This window comes from Montipora capricornis, chromosome 1 (assembly GCF_036669925.1).
Source record: "Montipora capricornis isolate CH-2021 chromosome 1, ASM3666992v2, whole genome shotgun sequence".
NCBI classification, from domain to species: domain Eukaryota; kingdom Metazoa; phylum Cnidaria; class Anthozoa; order Scleractinia; family Acroporidae; genus Montipora; species Montipora capricornis.
The window spans coordinates 5,068,241-5,080,536 of record NC_090883.1 but is presented as its reverse complement, the minus strand read 5'-3'; positions in this window follow the sequence as shown (position 1 = coordinate 5,080,536).

Sequence of the window (12,296 nt, the reverse complement as noted above, 5' to 3'; positions counted from 1 at the left end):
GCAAATGAATACGTAGATTTTGGGGCACTACCAACGTCTTTGCCCGAAAATGAAAAATTTATCCTCTCGTTTAAGAACAACGACGGAAAATCACCCAGTCTTTGCCTCGAGCCATCCAAACTGAAGCCAAAGTTTTTATCGTTGGGGCAATGGCAGACGGCCTTTAACACCTTTGTGGCTGTCAATACAGTTAAATACCCGCAAGAGGTTGCTGCTTTGCTCAAATATTGTGAAGTTGTAAGAGATATTGCTAATGAGTCAGGAAACTGGCGTTATTACGACCAGCAATTCCGCTACTTGCGTCAAACCAAACCCGACAAATTTCCCTGGGACAGGGTAATGTGGGAACTCTGGAACTAGGCCATTCATGTCACATCAAAATCTCCACAGTATAATACACGGAATAAGAAACCCCAAACCCGACAATTTCTCTTCTTTCCAAAGGGTGTGTGCTGGAAATTTCACTCCGGCGAATTCTGTGCCGGCTGTTGATTCAAGCACACCTGTTTTAAGTGCGGGGCCACTCATCCCGCAACTCAGTGTCATGCCAAACCCAGTATCCAGCATGTATCCTCAGTTGGAGAGGACAGAAAAGGATCCGTCTCACTTAAATTGCGGCCCAACTCCAGTAAAGCCGCACAGGCTGGAACCGCTCCCTAGAGGGTATGATCCGGTCATAGCGAGTTACCTTGTAAATGGCTTTCGTTTTGGTTTTTCTATTTCATATTTTGGTGATAAAGTCACCTGTCGATCCAAAAATCTTAAGAGCGCTTTCGAAAACCCACGGGAAGTTACCGATAAGATAAATATGGAGGTATTATCAGGACGAATAATTTCGAATTTCCCCTCTTGGCCTGGTTCCTAAAAAAGCTCCTGGGGAATTCCGTCTCATACATCACTTGTCCTTTCCGGGAGGCTCTTCTGTAAATGACGGAATTCCTAAGGAACTATCTTCTGTACATTACACTACTATAGATGACACAGTTAAGAAAATCAGCTCATAAGGTGCCGGGTGTTTCCTTGCAAAAACTGACATAAAGTCGGCTTTTCGCATAATACCTCTCCACCCACGAGATTTTCACTTGCTCAGTTTAGAATGGGAGGGTAAATTCCATTTTGATCATTGCCTTCTAAAGGGCTGTTCGTCTTCTTTCCATATATTTGAGACATTTAGCACTGGGCTCGAATGGATTGCCTCAACCAAACTACAGGCTTCCGCTGTCATACATATCTTAGACGATTTTCTGTTTTTAGCACCCTCACAAGACAATTGTCATAGGGATTTAGATAACTTTATCAAATTGTGCAGCAATGTCGGAGTGCCTATCACAGATGAGAAAACCGTCGGTCCCACGACCTGTTTACAATTTACTGGGATCATTCTCAACACAATTAACATGCACGCCCGTTTGCTGGAGGATAAGCTCAAACGTTGCCGAGGGTTGTTAACGGAATTTTATAACAAACAAAGTGTAACCCTCAGGGAACTGCAGTCGCTTATTGGGTTATTGAATTTTGCTTGCTTGGTTATCTGTCCTGGTCATGCTTTTCTCTGCAGAATGATTGATCTGACTAAAGGTGTGCGTAAGCCCTACCATCACTTTCGTCTCACGAAACAGTGTAAGGAGGACATTTTGTTATGGCTCAGCTTTCTGAATTTGTTTAACTGGATTATCAATTTTCTTATCTTCAAAGTGGCTCACATCCAGTAACATTAAACTTTATAAAGACTCGGCGGGCTCTCTAGGCTACGCTGCAGTCCCAGGCAAACGTTGGTTTTTCGGACATTGGCCAGATAGTTGAATATAACCATACTAGGGCTTTTTCCCATTGTTTTGGCAACTGAGATTTGGGGCGCCATTATGTGTTATGTGTTTCGGACAATCAAGCTGTGGTCGATATTATCAACAAACAGACCTCCCGTGAACCAAAAGTCATGGTCCTAGTGCGCAGACTCGTGCTAAATTGTCTCAAACGTAACATTCTTTCCAAATCTAAACACATACCAGGCATTTTAAACCGAGAATGCGATCTACTGTCTCGCTTACAGGTAGACAAATTCAAGCTTCTTGCGCCACACGCAGAGGTTCAACCCACCCCGGTTCCGAGCAGCCTACTACCGCAGAATTGGAAGCTAACTTAAAACACTTAATGCACTCCGCTTTATGACCGGGGTCACACAAAACGTATGAACAAGCATGGAATCATTTCTTAGATTTTTCCACCAGATACTGTTGCACAGCTTTCCCACAGCTTCCACCGAGTGTCAGTGACATACTACTTTTTGTCGCCTATTTGTCGGCCATGAAATTGGCTCCTACCATTTCGACTTACATTTCCGCCTTGAGCTATGTCCATAAAATTGGATCTTTATCCGATCCTACAAATCATTTGTTGTACAAAAGATCATGACTGCTCAAAGCAGGCTCTGCTCCAAACCGGACATACGGTTGCCTGTCACTCGCTCAATATTACCTAAATTCTGTCCTGTTGAATTTTTACTGTGCTGGTGCCGTGTGAGAGGATCCAATTCTGGTCCACATTTTTGCCTAGCTGACGGCTCAGCCATCAAAACGGAGGTCTTTACTTGGCAGCTCAAGGGAGCCCTTGCTTTTTGTGACTTAGACATTTCCAGTTACAAATCCCACTCTTTTCGTATTGGTGCAGCTAGTTTGGCAGCTGAAAACGGCACGTCTGACGTGCAGATTTGGGGTCTTGGTCGTTGGAAATCCGATGCATTTAAGTTTATATATGTTCGTTTGTTTTCGGTTATTGCAGTCATGGGCTGATAACCGCTTTTATCACGTCCAAATAATGCGTTCTCGACAGGCATGGGCTGGAGAACTACCTGGTGTTCACAAAAAGTTATCGGCTCTCGGCAAGCTTGGGCTGGAGAGACGCTTTTATTTGTATTCTTATTATATAGACCGAAAACACGTCAGAGATTGGCCTGGTGTTTTTCTGATGTATTGCGTGACGTTTATTTTTTACTTCGTATTTTTGTTTGTCCTTCTTGGGCTTTTCTTTCGTAGGTTAGGTTTTTACGTTTTACTCAATGCCTTTAGGTGTAATCGGCTCTTGGCAGGCATGGGCTGGAGAGCCAATTACCCTTATTCTTATATCAGAACGGAAACACATCGGATGTTGGCCTGGTTTGTCTTATGTCTGACTGGTTTAAGGTTTTTAATTCTTAAATTCGCCATTTGCTTTTTTTGCTTGGTGTGCGTGCTCGGACTTGGTGGGGTTTGCCACAGAGTGTGGCTGTTGGCGTAGTTTGCCCCCACCTAATTTTTTCCTGAGTTGAAATCTTATAGTGATTTAGAATTTCGTTATAACAGTGTGCTTGTTAGTGATTTTTGTCAATTAAACGACACTTAAAAGGCCATTAAAACCGTCGGGGAAGGCCGTCGCATGCACACAATCATTGTTACGACATATAATTAACCTGTTGAAAGGACGTCCCAATGTAAATATATGTAGTGTATAGGTTTTTTTTCTGACTCGTATAACAGAGTTTTGACATAGATTCTTTGCTTTTAGCTGTGGAGTGAATGTTTAATGTCCATCCAGATTTCAAATATTTCTGAAATAAACGCATCTGGTATTTTCAAGTGCTTTGATAAATCTTCTTTACTAAGGTTGCCTCGAAAAATTTGCCCACCACCAGAAAATTGTATTCCAGATCAAACAAAAGTTTCCATGTACCATGGTTTTTGAAGTCTAAGTATTTACTCTGCAACGCGACTTGAGAGCTTTGTTGAATAGTTTGATGTCAATCATTCTTAGCCCTCCATTGTTATATTGCACTTTATTTTGTCACCTTTACCATCCCATAAAAAGTTGAAGAAGATACTTTTTATCTCTTCTATAGTGCTGTGGTTTGTGAGATTAATTTTATTCTGTGTCCTTTCATGTGCGACGTGTCAAACTCTCATTGCGTTCCTGGAAAATTATCCAAGTTCACTCATCAAAAACGAACTTTTAGCTTTTCTTGAGTTCTTAAGAGGCTGTCTGCATAAGAACAGATAAGGCAAATTTCAGACCTTCAGCAATTGGCCTCACTTTTTCAGTGAAAGTAAACCATTATATCCAATGATCAAATCTCACATTTATTTGGATCACTTCGAGTTTTTGCAATTTTTGCAGGACGGTTTTCAAGGTCACCTCAAACCCTGCCAATCTGCATTGGGAGACTCTGAAATTTGGCTACAAATCTCGGACGCTGCCTAAAAGCAATCATTCGTTCCAACAAGCTGAATGTTTCACATGCAGAAATTTCACCTTTTTTCGATACTTTAAATGTTTAAGAATTGTATTCTGTCAAAGTTTGACAGAGTTGTGAATTTTCTAAAATACCTCCTGCCAAACTAAGGAATGTTTGAAGCATGACATAGCTATAGTTAAAAGCCAGTTTCTCCAATGTGGGACCTGATGTAGGATCGAGTCTATGATAACTCGAAAGTAATAACATCAATGTAAAAACTGATAGAAAAAAATTTGTGGGCACTCTACACTGCGCGCTGAACAGAGCTCCACGAATTTACCAATTATTCACCATTTTGATGGTCAACAAAGATAATTCCGGTTGCAGCTATCACCATTATACGGACTGTTAAACCTTGGAAACAAAATATCAACCGCTAAAGGTCAAGCTATGAATGGAATGCTTTCTTCTGCAGTTTAGCAGTTGCTTCGAGAAAGTGCTACGTGCATTCAGCATTTTTATAGTTAAAGTGATACGCGATATGCAATGGAATACCACATGAAACTACTTTCCTTGTATAAGCTTACATTTTCTAGGGCAAATAATTGTTTGTTACTTGAGGAAAAAAATTGTCTCAACCACTCTTTAGAAACGTCCCTTTTTATTTGTGAACTTCTTTCATTTCCCATGATAATGAACAATGAGGCAATGTTTGTTTTCAAAGCCTGGCTTGTCCATTTCATTAAATTGGATTGGGACGAGTTTGTTGAAAACCTTCTCTCCTAGAGATTTTTCTTCATGCCCAACAATTTATGCTGCTAGACTTAATTTAGTTCAAAAGGTTTTCTATGGATTTATTTTCGCAGGGGGTAAGATCGGAAAGAATTTTGTTTCAAACTGTAGAAAATGTTACCTGCACATCGGAATCCTGTGGGTTACAATTCTCGAAAATCTGGAAAATAATTGTGTGAAACACAGAACAATTTTTACTATTTTTGTTATTTTTGTTATTATTGAGAGAAAGGACATCGTAGTAAATAATGACAATTTCAAGACGATTTGTGCAGTGTTTTGGATTTGACATACCTTGAAATAAAGTGATACTTTCGGAAGATTGCATGACGTTTAGCATTCCCTTTTGAAATTCACCATACATAATCCCATTTCAACTTGTTACAAGGGATATGACCCATAAAAAGAGGGAAATATAAATAGCAAAGACAGTTTATAACTCCTGGGACAAAAAAAGAGCAGCAAACAGTGCTGTACTCTGATTTTAGGAATTCCGCGGAGGAATGGCCACGAGTAACCACGAGTAACCACGAGTAACCACGAGTAACCTCGAGTAACCATAATTAACAAGTAAAATAATTACATTATCTTTTTGTAATAATCTTGTGGTTACTCGTGGTAAATGAGAAAATATTGTTTCTTTACTCCCAAAAACATTCATTTCCCCCCAAAACCAGCTCTGCAAAGCATCTGCGACAAGGTGGAAAGTCTTTTTGCACCAACGTAGCAATTTGAGCGTGGAAAGTAAATGTGTTCCCCGGCTGTAACAGCTACCAAGTCTCTTTCACGTTCATCTGCGACACCACTTCGACCAACAAAATCCGCTTCTTCTGATGAATTGGAGTTAGAGGCATAACCCTTTAACAAATCCATACTTTAACGCTACTGACAAATAGCATATGAAAGAAGGCAAAAGTGAACAGGTCCTTTGCACTTGCATCACAATCTTCGCTTCGCACAGGACAACGCATTTTTTACACTCGAAAACGAGAATAATAAACTATCCGCAATTTTTTAGACCTGTAAAAAGTCTTTCACTCATGTGGTCATATTGACGAAAAGACTGGACTATAGGTGCCCGTATAAAGGAAGTTTTCTGAAACAGACAATCGGCGACAAAATTAGTTGAGACAGTTGCCAACAGAGCATACTGGCAACGACACGTTCATTGTTTGCAAAGAAAACTTGTCCAGAAAGTACTTTTCCGGGATACCCCTCCCTCCCCCACCCTAATCAATGTTGTACCGCTGTCGACAAGGCTCGTAGAAAACAGAAAAACACAACATTGTCCCGGGGGTGCGGGGGAGGGGGCCATTTGCGCCACTGAGCTTGAAAAGCTTTTAACTATAGCTATGTCACGCTTCGAACATTCCGGAGTTTAGCAGGAAGTATTTCTGAAAATTCATAACTCAACCTTTTCTTAAACTGTTAAAGTATCGAAAAAAGATGAGACTTGTGCATGTGAAACGTTCAGCTTGTTAGAATAAATAATTGCTTTTAGGCAGTGTCCAACATTTGTAGCCAAATTTCAGAGTCTCCCAATGTAAATTGGCAAGTTTTGAGGTGACCTTGAAAACCGTCCTGCAAAAATGGCAACAAATTCAATTGATCCAAATAAATGTAATATTTGTACATTGGATATAATGGTTGACTTTTACTGAAAAAATGATGCCAATCCAGGAAGGTCCAAAATTTGTCTTATCCGTTCTTATGCAGACAGCCTCTTACATGGCACCCAAATTTAATTTTCAAGCAGTGAGAACATTATTTGAAAAAAGGTTTTCGGAGAGGTCATTCTGAGAGAGTATGAAACAGCAACAGCCACGAGATTTTCTTCGTTTAAAGCAAGCAAGGGATTTGGTAATACAGGTAGGATGTTTTCTCGGTTTCAAGAATTTTTAGACTGCCGCCTATTGATAAACGTCTTGTTATAAATGGTTGATTATATTTTGTGAGGGTAACAACAATTATAAGTAAACTAATTTTTCACTAAAGAGAACAACACGAAAAATAAAATCCGAATAAGATTAGACCAAACTAAATGGAAATAATATAAAAAGAAAATTCTTAGATTTTAATTCAAACTGCATAGAGCATTTTTGAAACAATTTCGACCGAGTGCAAATCAGCAGTGTACAGTCTTTAACTTTGGTGATTGATTTTTCCAATAAATTACTAAGGAATATTTAATATTAAGTATGGGGATGGTAACCTCGCATGCAGTCGTTTAGCGAAGGAGTGGAACTTCTCTGAAGAGAGAGAAGGAAAAAGGGTACACTAAAGGACATTAAATAATTGAGGTGACAACTCTTCCTGAGTCATTTTCATCCAGTATCAAATAAATTTGAGAGAAATCTAGTTATCTTTAACATGGCTTTTGAATCTATCAATGATTTCTATTTTCACAGATATCACAGCCAGGAAACACAGTGTTATGGGAGAATAGTAGCCTGTGTTTTGACCACTTGCCATTTATTGTGGTAAATCACAAAGTGTATGATTTCCAACATGGTGTTGATAGACACATGAATGTGAAAAAGAGATTATTTGCTATGCTATACTATTCTAGTGCCCAGTAAGCAAGCACGGGTACATAGCCCACTAGCTTACAAGTCCCTAGCCTGGGGGAGGGGAGAAAGGCATAAAAGGCTATCAAGCAGTAGGGTTATTTTATAAAAACATTATCATGATGTCAAACTTCTGCTGTTTATGACGGTTATCATCAATATCATCGTTATTACTCATGATATTGTTATTGTTATTGTTAATGTCGCTGTCATGGTTACTATATACCTTTTCCAAAATTTCTTTAGTTTAAGAACGTTGATGAACCTAAATTGTCTTGTGCAGGTGTACATGAGGGAAATTATCAAATTTCCTGAGTACAAGGTGAAGGAGAGCATTTATAATGGCGATTATAACTGGAATGGGTCTATCATGAGAGACTTTTTGTGGTGCTTCTTAGATTGCTGAAAAGACGGAGTGGCGTTGCAAAAGCGAATCAAAAAATCTGCGGCAAGCCATAGAAGGTGGCACAGCAAAAAGTGAAAGATGAATCCACGTCAACCTCCTGTCCGTTGATGAACACATCATGCACCCTACTGGAGATGTAAGTTCATGTGGTTATCATGCATTAGCTGGTGTCTCATTCTGTTGCACGTAGTTCCATCTTGATAATGTTCCCATGACCTGGCTCGATAAAATTTACTTTTTTTGCCATCCATAATGAGTTCGTAACTTCTGCAATACTGAAGGTGGACCAACCATCACTGAATGGCCGGGACCGTAGTTTTTGTTCCGAATTTTCCCGTTTTTGTGCCCTCTTCACATTAAAATAGGCGAGCTTAAGTCAGAAAAGTTGGTTTTGAAAAAGTTAACAGTCTGTCACAGTCTGTTATTCTTCATTGTTCTTCTGTAGGCTGGTGGTCTTTATCAGTGTATAGACTAGCAGCTCGTTACCAAAATTCAAGACCTTGTATGTGCAGGTGCAAGATCAAAAATAGAAATTTGTGGACAAATGGCACCTCAGCTAACCAATCGACGGTTTTTCCCTTCAAAGCCATCTACAAAAGATGACATTTACAAATCTGTGACCAAACATAGGTTTTAAAAGATTGACCTAGAGGAACTTTGGAAGGAGGCCTCATGCCATTGAGGAAGAAAGCCTGAGACATACAGACGACGGTGGAGATGGCCAGAGCGACAGCGAACATGATGAACAGATCATAAGAACTGTCATGATTATTCATTCATTGTGTGACTTGGTAATGCAACCATTGTAATTGTGTATATAGTATAATGGTTTATCAAATAAAGACAGTTGAACTTATACATTAGTCGAGAGTAAACATAACATGGTGTCAGAAGTCTAAATGGACGACCTAAAACCTCCAAAACCCCTATCCTTTGACAGAAATTAATCTTAAAACTGGAGATGGTGGATACAGCAATTTCGACTATATCTAAATGCTACTGGACAAGACAAGAAATTCGACCCTGCCGACTGTAGCCGGTGAAAAACCCCAAGAGATCTTCAATACTTTTGTCTTCAGTGAAGAAGAAACAAACAAAATACAAGCCCTGTTTAACAAGTTTCAGGAATATTGCACACCGAACATTTAAGTAACAGAATTTAAAAAGTTAACGAGGTTGTACGAGTTCGCTAGTTACACAATTCACTCATTAAAGACCATATAAGTCACGAGAGCGAACAATGATTTGCAACAGTACACTTGTAGAGAGTGCGTGGAAATTCGAGGAATCCCTGTTGCTGCTACTCCATCAGAAGAGCAAACTAATAATATTGTCAAGGATCTCGGTAAACTACTGGGAGTGGATATTACTGAAAATGACACATCAGTTAGTTATCGAATGCCTCAAAATCAAAAATACAAAGTCAAGCCTAGACCACCGACAATTACAGTCAAATTTACGAGGCGTGATGTCAAAGATAACTTCTACCGTGCAAGGATTTAACAAAAACTGAAGATCTTGGATATTCCGAGAAAAACAAGATCTATCTTGCTTAAAGGCAAAGAAGGATATGGCGTTCAAGTTCATATGGACTCTAAATGGAAAAATCTTCATGAGAAAGGACAAAGATTCACCTCATTACAAACAAAGAGGATCTTCAAAAGATGCAATCTAGATAAGTATCTACATGAATATACTGACCTTTTGACGATTTGATGAATTGTTTAAAATGTGCTACTGGCACTTGTGTTACAGATACTAAAGAGAAGGCATGGGATTTGGCCAATTCATTTCCATCCTTGAGTATCACTTCTTCTAGTAAAATTCCGCATCTCACCAACTCAGATGCTGACCTAAACATGCCTTTGGATAATAACTTTGGTTTCTATAGTTCGCATGATTTTCATAGTAATTATGACATCACCGAGTGTCTACTAAGTGATCAACCTTTTTCTTTGATAAATTGTAATATTAGGAGCCTATCAGCTAATTTTGAGAAATTGTCAAATATGTTATCAGTTATATTTTCCTTTTTCACTTATTGGTGTTACTGAAATCAAACAGAAAATCGGTCAATCCCCTATATCAAATACTGATTTATATGGATATCAGTTTCTTTCACAGCTGGGGGAGTTGCTTTCTACATAAAGAATAACTTGAATTTTAACGTAAGACCTGCATTTACAACCCTTGTGGATTGAAGTGTGTAATAATTGTAATTCAAATTTATTGTGTGGAATCATTTATAGGCATCCAAATGGTGATTTGGAAAGGTTTATTGAATATTTGAGCTCCACAGCTGATAGAATTAATCAAGAAAACAAAAGTTGTGTAATCATGGGAGATTTTAACATAGATCTTTTAAAACTAGAATCTCACTCACGAACCAATAGTTTCCTTAATACTCTGGGTTGACACTTTTTTAAGCCCTATCTATTATTGCAACCAACAAGAATCACAGATCATTCAGCAACTTTGATTGATAATATATTTTTTTTCAATGAAATTGAGCACTTTACAATTAGTGGTAACATAGTGTATGATCTCACTGACCACCTTCCTAATTTTATAATTTTTAATAAATTTTCAACACCTTCTTGCAATGTCAAAATATTCAAAAGAGATTACTCAAAATTTGATGAGCAGGTCTTAATCAATGACATTCAATCAATTGACTGGGAAACTGTTTTTGTATCCAATGACAGTGCATGCAATATGTTTAAATCTTTTTACTCAAAGATTTCTAGAATAATAGACAAACATACACCAGTTAAACAACTATCTAGAAGGGAAATAAAGCTCAAATCAAAGCCATGGATATCTAATGCTCTATGAAAGTCTATTCAAATTAAAAATAATTATTACAAAATCTACCTATTACCACACAAAATTTAAGCTATACAGGAATAAATTAAACCACCTTCTAAAAAGAAGCAAAAAACAATATTATAATAAATATTTTTTGGAAACATTAAGGATGGCAAAAGGATTTGGAAGGGAACTAAGCAAATAGTAAAATTGAAGCCACAAACTAGCCAGAGGCTCATTAAGATTATTGACAACAACTCTGAAATAACTGAACCCTAAACTTGTTGCCGATTCATTTAATAATTATTTTTGCCAATATTGGTAAAAATTCAGAAAATGAAATACCAAGTGCACCCAATAGCCAAATGGTATATTTAAATTATCCAATATGCAATAGTTTTTATATTTTCCCCACCACTTGTAGTGAAATTGAAACCGAAATATCTCAGCTAAAAACTGGTATGTAGGGCCATCTAGCATTCCAATTGGCATACTAAAAATGCTGAAACCCATATATCAAACCTCTAGAGATTGTGTTTAATGCTTCCCTTTCAACTGGTGTTGTTCCCAGTGACGTCAAATTAGCAAACATCATACCTGTATTAAAAAAGAGACCACAGTTTTGCTTGTGTAATTACCATCCAATCTCCCTCATTTCTGTCTTTAGTAAGCTCTTAGAACAACTCGTATATAACAGACTAATCAAATTCTTAGAAAAAAACAAAATGCTATTTGAAAATCAATATGGTTTCAGAGCTAAGCATAGAACATACCATGCAATTCTTTGCATAATTGATAAGATTCAGAAAGCAATTGATGACCGAAGCTATCCCTGTGGTATATTCCTTGACTTTCTTTACTAAAGCATTTGACACCGTCATCAGATTTTGATTAATAAATTAGAGTATTATGGTATTCGAGGTATTGCTAAAGACTGGTTTATCTCTTACCTCAGTGACCGACAACAAGTTGTTACTGTTAATAATGCAGTGTAGGTTGTGGAATCCCACAGGGATCAGTTCCTGGTCCACTGTTGTTTTAATTATATATACATAATTTTCACTGTTGTTCAGATATCTTCGATTTTCATCTTTTTGCAGATGCTGCAAATTTGTTTTATAGAAGCAAAAGTCTTTCCATACTAAAAATAAACATAAATTTTGAATTAAATAATATTCACATATGACTCTGTGCTAATAAGCTTTCACTCAATATGGAAAAGTCAAATTTTGTGATTTTCCATCCACCTCAAAAGAGGTTACAATCTCATAATCTCAGTCTGGCTATAAACAATAAGCAACTTAAGTGGAGTTCTGTATAAGGTATCTGAGCATTCTAATTTATTCAAACTTAAACTGGAAGGACCAGGTTGAAGGTATTGTCAAGAAAATTAGAAGAAGCATTGGTATCCTTTCTAAACTCCATTGTTATGTTGACCTAGATATTTTATTAGGCTTATATTATGCCCTTATATATCCTTTTTTGACCTATGGAATAATTATCTGGGGAAATGCCTATA